General features: G+C 42.9%; 1 protein-coding gene across 2 annotated transcripts in view; it reads left to right on the forward strand.

Moving 5' to 3' along the window:
• Positions 1 to 6,522: 6,522 nt before the first annotated feature.
• ADD1 (adducin 1) overlaps positions 6,523 to 13,350 on the forward strand; it is a 62,720-nt gene continuing 55,892 nt past the window's right edge. Inside the window, exon 1 of one of the 2 annotated variants that reach the window (XM_008055762.2) lies at positions 6,523 to 6,805. The gene's annotated coding sequence lies outside the window, so the exon portion shown is untranslated. The remainder of the gene's footprint in view (positions 6,806 to 13,350) is intronic. The other variant, XM_021711233.1, reaches the window with a different exon arrangement.

Consider the following 13,350-nt stretch of genomic DNA (forward strand, 5'->3'; position numbering starts at 1 on the left):
GGGGAGGCTGGGCCCAAACTGGGCTGGGATCAAGACGGCAGATTTTATTCTAGGGACTGTGAGAATCCGTTGGTGGGAATTAAGCAGGATGTGACATTTGAATACACTCTTAGGGAGAATGAATTTTTGTAAGAGTTTATGAATTTAGAAACAGGGAGACAAAGACTGGAAGAGATAGAGTTGTTTTGAGTAAGTTAAGTTTGAGTGGACTTTAAACATTCAAACGTGTTTTGTCAGCATTTGGACATACAAGTTTAGACTCAGGGAAGAATTTAGGACTGAAGATAAAAATATGAGGTCCATTAGTGTATTTATTTATTTCTTTTCTTTTTTTCTTGAGTTGGCGTCTCACTCTGTTGCCCAGGCTAGAGTGCGGTGGTACACTCACGGCCACCCCAGTGTCAATTTGCTAGGCTCCATCAATGTTTTGCTTTTTTAAGAGATGGAATCTACTTGTAAGGCTGAGGTGGAAGGATCGCCTGAGCCCAGCAGGTCTAGGCTGCAGTGGCCATGAGCATGCCACTGCCCTCCAGCCTGGGTGACAAAGAGTGAGACTCCAACTAAAAAAAAAAAAGAGAGAGATGGAATCTCAGACTGGGCATGGTAGCTCATGCCTATAATCCCAGCACTTTGGGAAACTGAGGTGAGAGGATTGCCTGAATCCGCTAGTTCAAGACCAGCCCGAGCAACTTCGTGAGACCTCGTCTCTACAATAAATCAAAAAATTAGCTGGGTGTGGTGACACGTGCCTGTAGTTCCAGCTATTTGGAAGGTTGAGGTGGAAGGATCGCCTGAGCCCAGCAGGTTGAGGCTGCGTGACCATGAATGTGCCCTTGCACTCCAGCGTGGGCAACAGAGTGAGACTATGACTCAAAAAAAAAGAGAGAGAGATGGAGTATTGCCATGTTTCCCAGTGTGGTTTCAACCTCCTAAGCTCAAGCAGTCCTCCTTCCTCAGCCTCCCAGGTAGCTGGGAATATAGGCATGAGCCTCTGCATCTGGCTGTTAAACCCTGTTTTATAGATGAAGAGACTGAGTTCCAAAGAGAAGTTAAACAACTTGTCCAGGCTCACATAACCCCTAAATAGTGCAGTGGACTTCAAACTTGGCCTTGGTCTGACTACCAACACACTTTTTGAGCCCATAGCCACACACCATGCTGCTGTTCTTTGCTAGTGACTACCTATGTGCCCAGGGCAATCTGCTTCCCATCGCTGAGCCTCAGTTTTCATGCTTTTAAAATGCAGTCAGCTTTAATCTATAGTTAAAGATTAACTTAGTCTGCTTTGTGTTGTGCAGCATACCAGAGACTGCTTAATTTAAAATGAACAGAAGTGTCTTGGCTCTTGCTTCTGGAGGCTGGGAAGTCCAAGATCAAGGCACTGGCATCTGGTGATGCCAGTGCACCATGTCATGCTTCTTGCTGCACCATGTCATGGAGGAAAGCGAGAGGGGAGGAGAGACAGAGGGGCACTGAACCTGCCCTTTGGTAAGGAATACAGTCTTCCATTATAGCATTAGTCCATAGTCCAACTGATGAGAGCAGAGCCCTTGTAGCCTGCTCACCTCTCATTGGGCCCCCACCTCCCGTCACTCTTGCATTGAGGATTAAGTTTCCAACACGTACTTTTTGGGGGGGTACATTTAAACCATAGTGATCTGTTATTGTGATTTTTTACAACATTGAGTCAGAAAGGCTATATAAGGTCCTCACACCTGGTCCATTGTCTACTAACTCTTCAGTTTAATCTTCATTCCTCAGATTTTTACTGAGCACCTACTGTACCAGATACAGGGAGATGGCAGATGGGCTGTGTTCACCTAATAGCTGCATACTTCAAGGCCAGTTGTGATAAGTGCCCTGTTCTTCAACTGTAAACTTTGCCTTTCATTCCCTAACAGGGAGGTACACCCTATGTAGGTACACCCTGTATTTCTGAACCCTATCCATGTGTGCTTAGAGGGCAGGAACTCCAGTACTTTTGGCAAGATGGAAGCAATGCCTGTGAAGTGGCGCCAACATGGATTTAAAGAAGTAGTCAATTCTGTTATATTTTTTCCCCTATTATTATAATTGCAGAAGAAGAAATAGTTGTAACTAGTCAGTTCAGATTTATAGAAGTATACAATCAAAAATGATTATGATATTAGCAAAATCATTTTGGAACGGAAACAATGAGGGGCATATTTAACCCTATGCATTCTCAACTTGACTTGAGAGTTTGGTTTACTACTATCTCTACCTTAGGTTAAGACACAGTCTCTTAAAACCTACATTTATTTATTTATGAAACACATAAGTAACAGAATATATAGTTAGGCACCTTGTAAACTATAAAACAACTATCATCATGCAACTGGAGATTCAATGTAGTATATATAATCTGTTTATTTTATACCCTTAATAATGCTTACTATTTTCTTTATATATTTTTTGAGTCAGAGTCTCACTCTTGTTGCCCAGGCTTGAGTGCAGTGGCATGCTCACGGCCACTGCAGGCTCAATCTGCTGAGCTAAGGCAATCTTTCTGCTTCCGCCTTCCAAGTAACTGGAACTATAGGCATGCACCAGCACAACTGGCTAACTTTTTGATTTGTTGTAAAGGTCTCACCAAGTTGTCCAGGCTGGTCTTGAACCCCTGAGCTCAGGCAATCCTCTTGTCTTGGTCTCCCAAAGTGCTGGGATTACAGGTGTGAGCCACCATGCCCAGCTATTTTCTTTATATTCTTGAGGGTTTTTTTTTTTTAAAGAGACTGTGTCTTGCTATGTTGGGCTTGAACTCCTTGGCTCACGCAGTCTCAGCCTCCCGAGTAATGAGACTATGGGTGCATACCACTATACCCAGCTTGTTTTATTTAAAACAATTTTTTTGTAAATTTACTTTTGATAAGTTCAACTTAAGAAAAAAAAATATGAACAGTAAAGGATCTCCTGTCATCTCTGTTCTCTATCCATTCAGCTCCCTCTTTTTCCTTACAAGTAAACCACCTTTTAAGTTTCTTGTATAGTCTTCCTGCATTTTTTTATCCCCTCCTTTTTCCTCCTGAAAGATACCATACACACACCATTCTTTCTCTTTTTGTTGCTTGACAATATATCCTTATTTTTGTGAAAATAAGAACCATCTAAAATTTTGTGTGCTCATGATTACTTGATAACATAAAGACTTTTAAACCTCCGTCAGCTGACATAATTACTTTTCAGTGAGCATATCTTTGGCGCAGAGACTTACTTATGCTTATTTTTGTGATTTTTAAAATGTTTTCTGCCTAGCTCTAAAAAGGAAAACCGGACACTATCTTCTGACATTTCAGAGTTAATAAAGTAGCTCATGTTTCAGCCTTTGTGTACAGAATATATATGTTTTCTTAGCACATTCAACCCACTGTGTTCTCAGCTCATGTACCTTCAGTGACTATTTCTTTCACAGCTTCCTTTTATTAGGAACATTAAGTTGCTGCCCATTAAATTCTGCACAACTGCCTGTTTGTTATTTGTGGTCAGTATTTTATTTTTTTATTTTTTTTTGCTGAGTTGGAGTCTCACTCTGTCGCCTAGACTGGAGTGCGGTGGCCGCTCCCGGCCACCGCAGCCTCGACCTGCTGGGCTCTGGCGATCCTTCTGCCTCAGCCTTCCAAGTAGCCAGAATTACAGGCATGCGTTACCATGCCCGGCTGATTTTTTGATTTATTGTAGAGATGAGGTCTTACTGCCCAGGCGGGTCTCAAACCTGCGGGCTCAGGCAGTCCACTCACCTCAGCCTCCCAAAGGCGTGGGACTACAGGCTGAGCCACCGAGTCTGGCTTGTGGTCAGTATTTTAATCTTCCTTGCCTATAATGCTGCAGAACTTCCCCACCTTACCCCCTGCCCCCAGAAAAATAAAAAAAAATTCAACTCAAACTATATTACTTAGCAAACCATCTTCATAGAATGGAATTTAGGAAAATTTTTGTTTTAATAAACAGTAAATTTTGAAAGATTTAATAACTCAACGAAAATGTAGTTAAAAAATAAAAATACAATAATGGAAGGACAGTAGAAGCAGGACTCAGTTTATCCTCTGACAATGTCAGCTGTTTTCTCTGTTGCCAGGAATGAGTCAAGTTCTGCATTTTTCTGCATATAATTGTTCAGGACATATGGCTCAGAATACATGAATCAGTATAGTAACTACAGTGGCGACCTTCTTGGGTTCTGTTTGTTATTTGTTAAATTGTGAGACACCATTTATAAAATTACTTCCCCCAAAGTTATTTCTCACTGACACCATATATAACATTACTTCTCCTCTTCTGAAGTCTGAATTGCAGTCTGCTTTGTAGAATTTCTTCTTGAAAGCACTTATTTAAGATTATAGATTGTGGCCAGGCTCAGTGGCTCAGCCTGTAATCCCAGCACTTTGAGAGGCCTAGGCAAGTGATTGCCTGAGCCTGCAGGTCCGAGACCAGCCTGGGCAACTTGACGAGAGTTCGTCTCTACAATAAATAAAAAATTAACTGGGAATGGTAGCGTGTGCCTGTAGTTACAGCTACTTGGAGGGCTGAGGCGAAAGGATTGCTGGAGCCTAGCAGGTCGACGCTGGAGTGACCATGAGTGTGCCACTGCACTCCAGCCTGGGCGACAGAGTGAGACTCCCAACTCAAAAAAAAAAAAGATTATAGATTGTTATTTGTTCACAGACTTTCCAAATGTACTGGATGTTACTTTAAATAGACTTTTTGGGGCGGGGGGATGAAAGCAAATTTTGTGAAAATTAGTATTGCAGAATGATTTTGTATTTCTTTACCATTCATTCATTAACAGATGTTTGTTGAGGCCTGTTATTTGCTAAATGTTGAGGAAATACTGGTAAACTAGACAGAAGAGCCCCATTATGCCTCCTTGCTTTTCCCCGAGTTCACATTTTGGTTTCCTGTGCTGCATTACAGAAGATAAGCCTGGCATCTGTAGTGGGAGGCCTTGGCTTTAGGTTCTGAGTTGGCCATTATTTATTGTGAGGCCTCTGGAACTTAAAACTCGGAGCCAAGCCGGGCTCGGTGGCTCAGCCTGTAATCCCGCGCCTTTGGGAGGCTGAGGTGAGTGGATTGCCTGAGCCCGTGGGTTCGAGACCCGCCTGGGCAGCGAGACCTCATCTCTACAATAAATCAAAAAATCAGCTGGGCGTGGTAGCGCACGCCTGTAATTCTGGCTACTCGGAAGGCTGAGGCGGAAGGATCGCTGGAGCCCAGCAGGTCAAGGCTGCGGTGGCCGGGAGCGGCCACTGCACTCCAGTCTGGGCGACAGAGTGAGACTCCAACTCAAAAAAAAAAAAACCAAAAAAAAACTCGGGGCCAGTTCTACAAATCTACATATGGAGGGATCTTGTAGGGTTGTTAGAATTAATTAATGGGAACATTGTCTCTGCAGTGGTCTTTGTACTGGTTACACTTTTTAATTCCTTGCATTTTCTAGTTACATTCTCCTCAGGTGGCCTTGGGAAAAAATTAAGTCTGGAGTTTTGACATCATAGAGATGATGATTATGCCTCTACCCTCTTTTACCTTTTTTTTTTTTCAGAGTGCTCTCAGCTGCATTGTCTCATTTGATTACTAGGTTGGGGAGATAGTTTTACATTGTGGTGAGGTAACTTCATGTTGAAATTCTACAATAATATGAGGCTAAACTGTTGATTTTTGGCCCTGTATTGACCCTTGGACTGAAGAGTCTTATTTTCAGCAGCAAGAAGACAGTTTAATGAGAGGCAGTTAAGAGAGTGCAGTCTCCAAACCATAGTTTTTTGGGTTTTTTTTTTTTTTTGAGTTAGGCTTTTACTCTGTTGCCCAGGCTGGAGTAATGGCATGATCATAGCTCACCACAGCCTTGACTACCTGGGTTTAGGCGATCCTTCCGCTTCGTCCTCTGGAGTGGCTTGGACTACATTCGTGTGCCACCACGCCTAGCTAATTTTTTTATTTTTGGTAGAGACGAGGTCTTGCTGTGTAGCTCAGGCTGGTCTCAAACTTCTGGACTCAAGCAATCATCCCACCTTGGCCTCCCAAAGTGCTGGGATTACAGATGTGAGCCACTGTGCCTGGCCCATAATCTTAATTTCAAATTCTTGCTTCTCCACTTATTGCCTATTCACCCTTAAGCAAATGACTGGACTATCTCTACTAATACACTGTGGGATTGATTAATGCTATAGTTAAAAGAAAAACAACACCAATGATGTGATTGTATACAAACACTTAATAAAATATGGAAGATAGAGACTGAAAAGCTGTTAAACCATCATCATAAAGGAGAGAGGAAACAAGAGGAGGACCCACCTAGATAGTCAGTTCTTGAAATTCCTGATTAAAAGGAGCATAAGCGTGGGAGGCAAGGCTGGGACACATTGCTGTGATCTATTTTTACTTTTTGCTTTCTTTTCTAATTGGAGCTGTTCTGAGACATTATGATGATGAGAGGGAATGTGTAATGTAGTTAAGAACTGGGACCCTGGAGCCAGGCAGCTTGAGGTCAGACACCAACAACTCCACTATTTGCTGCTTAACTGCGTTGTGCCTTTTCTGCAGAAAAAATAATGTTACTACACATAAAAATGAGTTTTAAATCAGTATTTGGCACATAGTAGTCAGTGATACTTTTAGCTCTGATTTTTCTTAAAGGGGTCTTTTGAGCAATTTCTTCTGCAAGAGAATATCCAGAGACACAGGAATAGAAATGATCCGATCAGAGTAATTAAAGGCTTTTACTGAGCTCTAAGGTCCCAAACAGGGCACATTCAGTTAGCCTGAAGCTGTGAAGAACCTTCAACATAAGGTGAGTGTTTCTTTTTTAGGGAAAGTGGAGAACAAAATCGCTAGGCTACTATGTTTGTGTCCTTTTTATTTGGTGGAGAGCTCCAGATGTTGGGTTCCCACTTGCCAGGAGATATTAGGGATTCCCCTTTCATTGTCTGGTGCTGCACCCCTTCCAGGATTGCAGATTTCTGAGAGTTTTTAATAAGCTCTGGCCAGGACTTCCATGTCTCTTTTACTCAAGGTGCCAGCCAGGGTGTACGCTGACTGACCTGTACGACTCCTTGCCCTTTGCCTGGGTTTAGTCACCTGTGTGGCATCCCCAAGTCTGTTTAAAATCTTATTACTTTTTCCAGCGAAGGCTCCACCTCCTATTTTATTGAGTGTGGCCTGATGATTTATTTGGGATGCAAGCTTCATGGAGCCCTGCATCCCAGAGAAGTTAGGATGTCCCTTGTAGCAGATACCCTATTTGAAGAACAGAGTCTCAATTGAGTCTGCACTAGGTATGAAACACCCTTCCAGGGCTCATTTACAAAAATAAGTTAGAAATGTATTGTCCCTGTTTTTTACATTCCCACAGACTCAATGATGGAGCAAGCACATACACAAATAACTTGCTCCTGTTTGAAAATGTCTGCAAAAGAGGTGAGATGAAGTATCTTGGCACAAAGGAGGCCAATTGCCAGGCTCTGAAGCCTTCACAGAGCAGGAAATATTTGAGTTGGGTAGCTGATGAGTAGGGGCTGAAAGGTTTAGAAGAGGGAGAATAGTTCAATTAGGTCATTAAAACTCATGTAACACCTGCTGGGTGCTAGGCTCTAAGTGTAAAATCAGAGAAAAGTTGACTGCACACATTCTGATATCTCTTCTGTGCAGCTCCTTTTTAAAGTTCAGCAGATGTTCACTCACCAGGTGATGCTGCCTTCCCCAAGCCACCTGGCAGATACCTGTTTAACTTTAAAAGCATCTCTTCTGTGAAGCTTTCCTGACAGCCCTCTGTGAATTTCCCAGGGCTGCTATAACAAAGTACTACAAACTGGGTGGCTTAAACAACAGAAATGTATTGCTTATAGTCCCAGAGACCAGAAGTCTGAAGTCAGGGTGTGGGCAGAGCTGATTCTCAGAGCTGAGAATCTGTTCGGCCTCTCTGTGGCTCCTGGTGATATATGGCAATCCTCGGTGTTCCGTGGCTTCTAGAAGCAGCATCCTTGGCCTCTGCCTTCATCTTCCCACAGCATTCTTCCTGTGTGTCTGTGTGCAGATTTCCCCTTTTTAAGAGGACACAGTCGTGCTGGATGAGAGTGTATCCTGCTCTGGTACGACTCCTTCTTAATTCATTACATCTGCAGAGACCCTGCTTCCAAATGAGGTCACATTCTGAGGTCCTGGTAGTTACAAGTTCAGCGTATTAATTTTGAGGAGTCACAGTTTAATCTCTAACAGCCTCTGTCTGCTCTTTCTGCCTCCCACCATTGGACACTTTACCCCTGCTGCTGTACTTTAAGTAGATTTCTGTCTTAGCACCAAGAGTATTTTGTCTTTCAACTCCTACTCATTTGTATCTTTTTATCTCCAGTGCCTTGCACATAGTATGGAGACTGTTTCCAGTGGAAGTATACTAAGCGTTAGGAGTTATAGAAAAAGAGTAAGTTATTGCACAAGTCTCTTCTTGTTCTTCTGTTGACAATTCTATAGGCTCTCTTGAGTTAGGTTTCAGGTGACCAAGGACACAAGCAGTGAATACCTCTTTTTTTTTTTTTTTTTTGAGTTGGAGTCTCACTCTGTCACCCAGACTGGAATGCAGTGGCCGCTCCCGGCCCCCGCAGCCTCGACCTCCTGGGCTCCGGCAATCCTTCCGCCTCAGCCTTCCAAGTAACTGGAACTACAGGTGTGCGCTAACACGCCCGGCTAATTTTTTTGATTTATTGTAGAGATGAGGTCTCACCAAGTTGCCCAGGTGAATCTCGAACCCGCAGGCTCAGGCAATCCATTGACCTCAGCCTCCCAAGGCGTGGGATTATAGGCTGAGCCACCGAGCCCAGCTGAATACCTCTTTTATTATTGTGATACCTCCTGACTTTTTCCCTATGGAGTAATAATTCATTATTGCCTAATGGTCATTATACTTACTTAGTTTTTTCTTTTTTTTTGAGTCCAGCTATCCTTCCACCTCATCCTTCCAAGTAGCTGGAACTGTAGGCACAAACCACCATGCCCAACTAATTTTTTTGATTTTGATTTATTGTAGAAACTAGGTCTTTCCAGGTTGTTCAGGTTGGTCTCAAACTCCTGGGCTGAGACAGTCCTCTCGCCTCAGCCTCCCAGAGTGTTGGGATTACAGGCGTGAGCCACTGCGCCTGACTCATTGTACTTGCTGAGAAATGTTTTAAGAACTTTAGAAACTTTGACAAGACCTTTTAGGACTTGTAGCAGACATTTTACACAGAGGATTTCTTTAATGGCCCCCTTCTTTCTTTCAACTTTGAGTTTGAGTTAAGGATTTACAGTAAGTCATGTGAACACCTGGAATGGTTACCAATGAGCAAAGATGTCTGTGCCAGAAAGGAGATGCCAAGACATCATTAAATGGGTCCAAAAATTTATCTGGTTTCCGATCTGATACATTAATGAGGATGGATCACCCTGGGTCTGGAAAAACTTTACTAAGAATATTCCAGAACACTTTGTTATTTCCAGGTCAATAAATAACATACTAGGCAGAGGGTGTCTTCTGGAACCTTAGAAAAGGAATGTTAATCTTAAGGTTGCCTGTGATCCTAATAACAGTAGTATCAGTCTGAAAAAACATGCTTATGTTTATCTGAAGGCAGGCAGAGACCAGCTTATGTAAGGTCTGGAGATGCTTTGTTCTAAGAATAAGGAGAATCATGGAGCATGGCAGACACACACAACATAGGCAGCGTGATGTAACGAATCCTGCTTTTTCCTTCATCCATGTTGAACAATCAGTTCATGGCCAGTCTTGTTTCTTTTAGGTAGCCTTCACTCCCCTTCCCTTCATATAAGCTTAAGGCAACTTTCAGATGCCGTTTTATAAGAAATATTTCTGTATATATCTAATATAATGTCACATCTAAAAAATTAGACAGTAATTTAATGCCATCGAGCTCAAATTAGTATTCCAATTTCTAGTTGTCTCAGATGTCATTTTTAGATTTTTATTTCACAATTTGTTTCACTGGGGATCTAAGTGAGGCCAACATATTAGTTTTCAGGTTTTAAGCAGAGTGAGTGAGTGACATGATCTGACTTATATTTTAAAACTCTTTCAGGGCTGGATGCGGTGGCTCATGCCTGTAATCCCAGCACTTAGGGATGTGGAGGCAAGAGGATTGCCTGAGCCCAGGGGTTCAAGAGCAGTCTGGGCAACTTGGCGAGATCTTGTCTCAACAATAAATTAAAAAATTGACTGGGTGTGGTGGCCCGTGGTTTCAGCTACTTGGAAGGCTGAGGCGGAAGGATTGCCTGAACCCAGGAGCTTGATGTGGTGGTGGCCGTGAGTGTGCCACTGCACTCTAGCCTGGTAGATGGAGTGAGACTCCAACTCAAAAACAAACTAAAAAACCCCAAAACTCTATTGAGTTTTGGAGAATGGATTGCTGTGGGGGTTGTTGGGAGACTAGAAGTAGAGAAATCGATTAGGAGGCTATTGTTTGTCCAGGATGTGAGCAATAATAACCTGGACTTGAGTGACATATGTGGGGGTGGGAAAATGCAGAAGAATGAGATGTCACAAGGGCAGGCCACGCTAGTTTATTATGGTTCATCTAGATTTTTGGTTTTTGTTGTGTGTGTGTTTATTTGAAAATATTATTCCCAAAGATTTCATTAATATAGCTATCAATATATTGCTGATGGTGAAAATTTATTACACATGTAAAATTATAGCAGCATTATAGAATATTGAGATAAACATTATTCCATACCTTACTGAAGTTATTCAACTTTAATCCAACTTGTTTGTCATATCATCTTGTCAGTGTATAATTATACTATGAATTATATAATAGAACAAGAAATATAGTTTTCACTTAAAATTATTTTATTTTATTTTATTTTTGAGTTGGAGTCTTACTCCGTCACCCAGACTGGAGTGCAGTGGCCACTCTCAGCCACTGCAGTCTCGACCTGCTGGGCTCTGGCTATCCTTCCGCCTCACCGTTCCAAGTAGCTGGAACTACAGGCACATACTACCACACCTAGCTAATTTTTTGATTTATTGTAGAGGTGAGGTCTCGCTAAGTTGGCCAGGCGGGTCTCGAACCCACGGGCTCAGGGAATCCACTCACCTCAGCCTCCCAAAGTGGGGCATTACAGGCTGAGCCACTGAGCCCGGCTAAAATTATTTTATTTTAAGTTATTATAAATTTATTTTGAGATATTCTTTTTTTTTTTGGAGTTGAAGTGTCACTCCGTCACCCAGACTGGAGTGCAGTGGCCACTCTCAGCCACTGCAGTCTCGACCTGCTGGGCTCCGGCGATCCTTCCGCCTCAGCGTTCCAAGTAGCTGGAACTACAGGCACATACTACCACGCCCGACTAGTTTTTGATTTATTGTAGAGATGAGGTCTCGCCAAGTTGCCCAGGCGGCTCTCGAACTCACGGGCTTAGGCAATCCACTCACCTCAGATTCCCAAAGCGTGGGATTACAGGCTGAGCCACCGAGCCCGGCTATTTTGAGATATTCTAAATGATGTTACTAGAATTTTTTCTTTGCATCTTTGTTTTTTCTTTTCTTTTTAAAATTTTGAATCAAGTAATAACTTTGTAGGTATCTTCTTAGAAAAGTTTGCCATCTTACACACTTAAAAACTAAGTACTGCTGGGCACAATGGCTCAAGCGTGTAATCCCAGCACTTTGGAAAGCCAAGGTGAGAGGATTACCTGAGCTCTCAGGGGTTAGCGACCAGTCTGGGCAACTTGGTGAGACCTCGTTTCTACAATAAATTAAAAAATTAGCCTGGCATGCAGCGCATACCTATAGTCCCAGCTACTTGGAAGGTGAGACAGAAGGATCGCCTGAGCCCAGCAGGCTGAGGCTACAGTGGCCATGTATGTGCCACTGCCCTCCCGCCTGGGCAACAGTGTGAGACTCTGACTCAAAATAAAACAAAACAAAACAAACCAGTAAGCAGGTAAGTACGCACAGAATGAGAAAAAATATTTGCCAACCATATATCTGACAAAGGCCTAACATCTAGGGTCTACAAGGAACGCAAATGTGCCGAAGGGAAAAAACAGCCCTATTAAAAAGTGGGCAAGGCCGGGTGAGGTAGCTCATGTCCCATCACTTTGGGAGGCCCAGGTGAGAGGATTGCCTGAGCCTACTTGTTCCAGACCAGTCTGGACAACTTGGTGACAGAGTGAGACTCCAACTCAAAAAAAAAAAAAAAAAAAAAAAAAATAGAAAAGTGAGCAAAAGATAGAAATAGACACTTCTCAAAAGGAGACGTACGAGCAACCAACAGATACATGAAAAAATGCTCAATCTCACTAATCATCAAAGAAATGCAGATCAAAACCACACTGAGGTACCACCTAACTGCAGTCAGGATAGTTATTATTAATAATTCAAAAAACAACAGATGCTGGGGAGGATGCGGGGAAAAGGGAATGCTTCCACACTGTTGGTGGGAGTGTAAACCAGTACAACCTTTGTGGAAAACAATGTGGTGATTTATTTTTTGAGTTGGAATTTCACTCCTTCGCCCAGGCTGGAGTGCAGTGGCACACACGCTCACAGCCACCCCAGCGTCGACCTTCTGGGCTCCAGCAATCCTTCCACCTCAGCCTTCTGAGCAGCCAGAACTACAGACATGCACCACTACACCCGGCTATTTTTTATTTATTGTAGAGACAAGGTCTTGCCAAGTTGCCCGGACTGGTCTCGAACCCGCAGGCTCAGGCAATCCACTCACCTCGGCCTCCCAAAGTGCTGGGATTACAGGCTGAGCCTCCGAGTCTGGCGGTGATTTCTCAAAGATCTAAAAATCGACCTTCCATATGTCCCAGCAATCCTCCTTTCTGGGAATATACCTGGAGGAACTCAAATCATTCTACAAAAAAGATATTTGCACATGCATGTTTATTGCAGCACTATTCAAAATAGCAAAAACATGGAACCAACCTTGCTACTCATCAAAAGGGGACTGGATAAAAAAAGAAGTGCTGTGTATACATGATAGAATATTACACAGCTATAAAGAGGGACAAAATTATGGACTTCGCAGCAACTTGGATGGATTTAGAGTCTGTCATTCTCAGTGATCTATCACAGAAACAAAAACTGAGTACCACATGTTCTCACTCATAAGCGAACCCTGAACATTTACCATAGTTTTTTTGTGTGTGTATGTGTTGGAGTCTCACTCTGTCGCCCAGGCTGGAGTGCAGTGGCACACTCATGGCCACTCCAGCATCGACCTGCTGGACTCCAGCGATCCTTCTGCCTCAGCCTTCAAGTAGCTGGAACTTCAGGCACGTACTACCATGCCTGGCTAATTTTTTATTTATTGTAGAGATGAGATCTCGCCAAGTTGCCTG

This window comes from Carlito syrichta, unplaced genomic scaffold (genome assembly GCF_000164805.1).
Source record: "Carlito syrichta isolate Samal-C Ts95f unplaced genomic scaffold, Tarsius_syrichta-2.0.1 Scaffold301952, whole genome shotgun sequence".
Taxonomy (NCBI): domain Eukaryota; kingdom Metazoa; phylum Chordata; class Mammalia; order Primates; family Tarsiidae; genus Carlito; species Carlito syrichta.